The sequence below is a fragment of the Coregonus lavaretus genome, assembly GCF_964263955.1.
Source record: "Coregonus lavaretus genome assembly, contig: HAP1_SCAFFOLD_1091, whole genome shotgun sequence".
Taxonomy (NCBI): domain Eukaryota; kingdom Metazoa; phylum Chordata; class Actinopteri; order Salmoniformes; family Salmonidae; genus Coregonus; species Coregonus lavaretus.
Genome location: NW_028163470.1, coordinates 15,190 through 22,500, shown reverse-complemented (window position 1 = coordinate 22,500; position 7,311 = coordinate 15,190). Strand labels below are relative to the sequence as shown.

Below are 7,311 nucleotides of genomic sequence, written 5' to 3'. Positions count from 1 at the left end.
ACCCTCCCTACAGCCCCTAACACTAACCCAACCCTCTCTACAGCCCCTAACACTAACCCAACCCTCTCTACAGCCCCTAACACTAACCCAACCCTCTCTACAGCCCCTAACACTAACCCAACCCTCCCTACAGCCCCTAACACTAACCCAACCCTCTCTACAGCCCCTAACACTAACCCAACCCTCCCTACAGCCCCTAACACTAACCCAACCCTCTCTACAGCCCCTAACACTAACCCAACCCTCTCTACAGCCCCTAACCCAACCCTCTCTACAGCCCCTAACACTAACCTAACCCTCCCTACAGCCCCTAACCCAACCCTCTCTACAGCCCCTAACACTAACCCAACCCTCTCTACAGCCCCTAACACTAACCCAACCCTCCCTACAGCCCCTAACACTAACCCAACCCTCTCTACAGCCCCTAACACTAACCCAACCCTCTCTACAGCCCCTAACACTAACCCAACCCTCTCTACAGCCCCTAACACTAACCCAACCCTCTCTACAGCCCCTAACACTAACCCAACCCTCTCTACAGCCCCTAACACTAACCCAACCCTCTCTACAGCCCCTAACACTAACCCAACCCTCCCTACAGACCCTAACACTAACCCAACCCTCTCTACAGCCCCTAACACTAACCCTCTCTACAGCCCCTAACACTAACCCAACCCTCTCTACAGCCCCTAACACTAACCCAACCCTCTCTACAGCCCCTAACACTAACCCAACCCTCCCTACAGCCCCTAACACTAACCCAACCCTCTCTACAGCCCCTAACACTAACCCAACCCTCTCTACAGCCCCTAACCTAACCCTCCCTACAGCCCCTAACACTAACCCAACCCTCTCTACAGCCCCTAACCCAACCCTCTCTACAGCCCCTAACACTAACCCAACCCTCTCTACAGCCCCTAACACTAACCCAACCCTCTCTACAGCCCCTAACCCAACCCTCTCTACAGCCCCTAACACTAACCCAACCCTCCCTACAGCCCCTAACACTAACCCAACCCTCCCTACAGCCCCTAACCTAACCCTCCCTACAGCCCCTAACACTAACCCAACCCTCTCTACAGCCCCTAACCCAACCCTCTCTACAGCCCCTAACACTAACCCAACCCTCTCTACAGCCCCTAACACTAACCCAACCCTCTCTACAGCCCCTAACCCAACCCTCTCTACAGCCCCTAACACTAACCCAACCCTCCCTACAGCCCCTAACACTAACCCAACCCTCTCTACAGCCCCTAACACTAACCCAACCCTCTCTACAGCCCCTAACACTAACCCAACCCTCTCTACAGCCCCTAACACTAACCCAACCCTCTCTACAGCCCCTAACACTAACCCAACCCTCTCTACAGCCCCTAACCCAACCCTCTCTACAGCCCCTAACACTAACCCAACCCTCTCTACAGCCCCTAACACTAACCCAACCCTCCCTACAGCCCCTAACACTAACCCAACCCTCTCTACAGCCCCTAACACTAACCCAACCCTCTCTACAGCCCCTAACACTAACCCAACCCTCTCTACAGCCCCTAACCCAACCCTCTCTACAGCCCCTAACACTAACCCAACCCTCTCTACAGCCCCTAACACTAACCCAACCCTCCCTACAGCCCCTAACACTAACCCAACCCTCCCTACAGCCCCTAACCTAACCCTCTCTACAGCCCCTAACACTAACCTAACCCTCTCTACAGCCCCTAACACTAACCCAACCCTCTCTACAGCCCCTAACACTAACCCAACCCTCTCTACAGCCCCTAACCCAACCCTCTCTACAGCCCCTAACACTAACCCAACCCTCTCTACAGCCCCTAACACTAACCCAACCCTCTCTACAGCCCCTAACACTAACCCAACCCTCTCTACAGCCCCTAACACTAACCCAACCCTCTCTACAGCCCCTAACCCAACCCTCTCTACAGCCCCTAACACTAACCCAACCCTCTCTACAGCCCCTAACACTAACCCAACCCTCCCTACAGCCCCTAACACTAACCCAACCCTCTCTACAGCCCCTAACACTAACCCAACCCTCTCTACAGCCCCTAACACTAACCCAACCCTCTCTACAGCCCCTAACCCAACCCTCTCTACAGCCCCTAACACTAACCCAACCCTCTCTACAGCCCCTAACACTAACCCAACCCTCCCTACAGCCCCTAACACTAACCCAACCCTCCCTACAGCCCCTAACCTAACCCTCTCTACAGCCCCTAACACTAACCTAACCCTCTCTACAGCCCCTAACACTAACCCAACCCTCTCTACAGCCCCTAACACTAACCCAACCCTCCCTACAGCCCCTAACACTAACCCAACCCTCTCTACAGCCCCTAACACTAACCCAACCCTCTCTACAGCCCCTAACACTAACCCACAGACCTTAGGCTATTTTAAACTATAAAACCCACAATGCCTGTTCTGATGTCTAGTGTTCTGCTGAGTGTGTTGGGGATGCAGTTGGGAGAAACACTGTTGTTCATCTTCATCTGTTTACAAGGTATGTAGCCTTAGTGTTGCATCAACAGTAGACTCCATCTTAGCAAAGTTTCTGTCGGACAGAGCAGTGTTAATCAAGAGCAACCCATTGTGTCCACCTAGTATTAGGTAATGTATTCCCTCTATGCATGCACTCACATGCACATGGACACCAACACACCAACCCACCCTAATAACCAAGACCCTAACTACCTCTAATCCAATAACCAAGACCATATCTACCTCTAACCCATAACCAAGACCCTAACTAACTCCAACCATGACCATAACTCACCCTAACCTGAAACCTTGACCCTAACTAACTGTAACCCATAACCAAGACCCTAACTAACTCTAACCATGACCATAACTAACCCTAACCTGAAACCTCGACCCTAACTAACTGTAACCCATAACCAAGACCCTAACTAACTCTAACCATGACCATAACTAACCCTAACCTGAAACCTCAACCCTAACTAACTGTAACCCATAACCAAGACCCTAACTAACTCTAACCATGACCATAACTAACCCTAACCTGAAACCTCGATCCTAACTAACTGTAACCCATAACCAAGACCCTAACTAACTCTAACCATGACCATAACTAACCCTAACCTGAAACCTCGACCCTAACTAACTGTAACCCATAACCAAGACCCTAACTAACTCTAACCATGACCATAACTAACCCTAACCTGAAACCTCGACCCTAACTAACTCTAACCCATAACCAAGACCCTAACTGACTGTAACCGATAACCAAGAGCCTAACTAACTCTGACCCATAACCAATACGATAACTACATCTAACCCATACCCCTAACTACCTCTAAACCATAAACAATACCCGAACTACCTCTTATCCATAACCTAGACCCTAACTACCTTTAACCCATAACACTAACTAAGTCTAACCCATAACCAAGACCATAACTTAATCTAACCCTTAATCAAGACCCTTACTAACTGTACCCGATAACCAAGACCATAACTACCTGTAATTTATAACCAATACCATACTACCTCTAACTCATAACCAAGACCCTAACTACCTTTATCCCATAACCCTAACTAACTCTAACCATTAACCAAGACCCTAACTACCTCTCATGCATCACCAATACCATTACTAACTCTAACCATGACCTTAACTAACCCTAACCCATACCCAAGACCTGTACTGACTCTAACCATTAACCAATACCCTTGCTAACCCAAACCCATAACCATAACTAACCCATAACCCTAACTAACCCTAACCCTACCTTAACCCAGACTCCCTCAACATGACCACAATTTAACCACATGAGGTATCCCAGTTAACTATTTAAAAAGATGGCATGTGTCTGTGGGCATGTGTCTGTGGGCATGTGTCTGTGGGCATGTGTCTGTGTGTGTAATCTATTGTGCAGGCATTAGGCAATTAACTAGTGTGTGTGAAAGACAGTAAGTGGTGCTAATCAGATTTTTCTGCATGGTGCTTTTTTGGCTCCATATGAGCTAAAATTATGGCAAAGTTCTTGAAAACGTTTTAAACATTTCCATTTGGTTTATCTTGCATACATGGATGCATGTGCAGTTAGAAACGCTTGTTATAAGACTTCTATCGGACCAGTCAGTCAACATTAACATAAATTGCCTTTCTCCTGGAAGTGGAAAAACTCAATTATATTTGAATTCCACCCCCCGCCCTGTAAATACTTTACTGTAAGTGTCCAAATGTCCTATGGTGTTTCCAATTCCATGCTAACTTTTTGGAAATCTTCTTTACAAATCAGGCCACATATAAAAACATTTGATCACATTGCAAAGTGCATCAATAACTGTTGCCTATTCTGTTATTCTCTAACTTTTAGATGTTTTTATCTGTAAAAGAGATGGATAAACAAATACTTGTTCCATTCTTTATCAATAATGGCATTGACCTATTTATCAAATCAACGAAAAGTACAATGTGTTTTTCATAAGGAGTGACTGCGTTGATAAATGTCATGTGATTCCTGATGTTCCTTATTCCAGAGCGCGCAACAGAAAAGCCGTGCGTCATCTGTCCATCCTCTAGAAGCTCCCTTCTAATTAAATCTAATTAAATAATCTAATCATATCACATCACTCTGATTCCAGAAGTTGATGGGTTCACTATAAAGATGCAGAGTCCCGTTAGAATCTCACCTTGCCGCTGGGATGATACCGAGTTGTGGTGGAGTATTTTAGTATTATCGTTCCAATAAAACACAATAGTCCAGTCGGGATAGAATAGAATAACCATTCAATCTGTCTGCTAGATCTGTCAGTCTTCAGTCAAATCACCAAAACTGTAGCGGTTTGGGTTTAGCGGTTTCAATTAACTGACCTCGTGCTCTCTCTCTCTCTCTCTCTCTCTCTCTCTCTCTCTATCTCTCTCTCTCTCTCTCTCTCTCTCTCTCTCTCTCTCTCTCTCTCTCTCTCTCTCTCTCTGTCTCTCTCTCTCTTTCTATTTCGCCACGGTCTGATGTGCTCTGGCGCACAGGGGGGACAGAGCATGGTTTTATAGACGGGTTCCCGGACTGGGGACGCTCCTGGACAACCAATCAGAGGCTAGGACAGATCCGCCAGATCTCTGCTTCCAACTTTCATTTTACTCAGAACAACTTTATTTTCTTATGGTAGTGAAATAGCCTAAACAATGCAGTATAAATGAATTAAAACAAAATCAGGAGAGAGGGGCAGAGGCAAACAGGCTATTGCCTCTGGTTGGTCTATGTACATGGAGACCAACCAGCCCTAATGGCCGTTTATTTGGGCAATTATGACTGCAGCACCTCCTCTAAATAGCAACCCTGTTGTCAAGGAAGTCATGGAGAAATGCTGCTGTGTAGAACCCTAACCAAGCCTACCCCTATCCCTACTGTACACAAACTACATGTTAGCTTCTCCACAGGGTCCCAGCCATCTGTCTTCATAATTAAATCTCTCTGATGGATGGACAACAGCCTTTGTCTCAGACTCAGCACCACCACCAGTAATAGTAGTAACGTAACATCCCAAACCGCACCCTTGTCCCTATAGGCCCTGGTTGACCATACAGACCCACAGCATCACTGGAGAGGACTACTGAAGAATTTATATTTTGTTTATTTCGAAACCTATAGAATTCATTCTTGCGAACATTAGAAAAAGTTTAAGTTTAAGTTTAAACTTTTTCTCTGTCTCAAAATGCGCATCAGCCAATTAAAATCATTGACATAGTTGCACGTGATAAAACGCTTATGTTTATTTCCTGTAACAAATTCTGCATCAGCCTATCAAAGATCTTAGACTTTATATCCACCAACCAATGGCATTTCTTAAAATATGTTAACTTGGCCAATGGCATTTCTTAAAATAGGTTAACTTGGCCAATGGCATTTCTTAAAATAGGTTAACTTGGCCAATGGCATTTCTTAAAATAGGTTAACTTGGCCAATGGCATTTCTTAAAATATGTTAACTTGGCCACCAGAGGGATATTTTAAACCTCCAAATTCAAGGTTTACTTTTGTTCCATTTGGTCTGTCTCAAGTGTAGAGTGACAATATTCCATGATGCATCCTAGACTAGGCTACTAGACAAAATGAGTGAGAAAATTACAGACGCACAAATATCATACCCCCAAAATGTGCTAACCTCTCACCATTACAATAACAGGGGAGGTTAGCATTTCTGAGGGGGTATGATATTTACGCCTCTGTAACTTTCTCATTCGTCATTATTCATGATTCACAGCTTCCACGGCTCGTGACATGCGACCATTGTTGATTGCCTTTCTCCTCATGCTGTGCTCCTTCGACGGCGCTATCAGATGGAGGAGCTCCGGGCAACACCGGCCAGTCGGATAACGACAAACGACAAGGCGGAGATGCATCCAACAAGCGCGAACGCCATCCAGCCACCGGCGTAGAAAATGTAAACATTCCACTCTGCGTTTTCCCCAGTTTCTTACGTAGGCTGGTGACCTGCGTGATCAAGGAAGCCACCTCAAGCCTATAATCCTCGGCAAGCAACCAATTGCCGCATTGGAGCTCAGAGGGATCCGGTTTGTCCTACAATAAATAGTACCCGCAAAACACCAGTCTCAACGTCAACAGTGAAGAGGCGACTCTGGGATGCTGACCTTCTAGGCAGAGTTGCAAAGAAAAAGCCATATCTCAGACTGGCCAATAAAAAGAAAAGACTAAGATGGGCAGTCTGAGATATGGCTTTTTCTTTGCAACTCGGAGCATCCCGGAGTCGCCTCTTCACTGTTGTCGTTGAGACTGGTGTTTTGCAGGTACTATTTAATGAAGCTGCCAGTTGAGGACCTGTGAGGCATCTGTTTCTCAAACTAGACACTCTAATGTATTTGTCCTCTTGCACAGTTGTGCACCGGGGGCCTCCCACTCCTCTTTCTATTCTGGTTAGAGCCAGTTTGCGCTGTTCTGTGAAGGGAGTAGTATACAGCGTTGTACGAGATCTTCAGTTTCTTGGCAATTTCTTGCATGGAATAGCCTTCATTTCTCATAACAAGAATAGACTGACGAGTTTCAGAAGAAAGTTCTTTGTTTCTGGCCATTTTGAGCCTGTAATCGAACCCACAATTGCTGATGCTCCAGATACTCAACAAGTCTCAAGAAGGCCAGTTTTATTGTTCTTTAATAAGCACAACAGTTTTCAGCTGTGCTACCATAATTGCAAAAGGGTTTTCTAATTATCAATTAGCCTTTTAAAATTATAAACTTGGATTAGCAAACACAACATGCCATTGGAACACAGGACTGATGGTTGCTGATAATGGGCTCTGTACGCCTCCCGA

The 7,311-nt window shown here is 46.0% G+C and overlaps 1 protein-coding gene across 3 annotated transcripts in view; it reads right to left on the bottom strand.

Moving 5' to 3' along the window:
* The window catches only part of LOC311118093 (endothelin receptor type B-like), a 38,086-nt gene extending 33,108 nt beyond the window's left edge, over positions 1 to 4,978 (bottom strand). For all 3 annotated transcript variants that reach the window (XM_084192969.1, XM_084192968.1, XM_084192970.1), the window contains exon 1: positions 4,675 to 4,978. The gene's annotated coding sequence lies outside the window, so the exon portion shown is untranslated. The remainder of the gene's footprint in view (positions 1 to 4,674) is intronic.
* Positions 4,979 to 7,311: the final 2,333 nt, after the last annotated feature.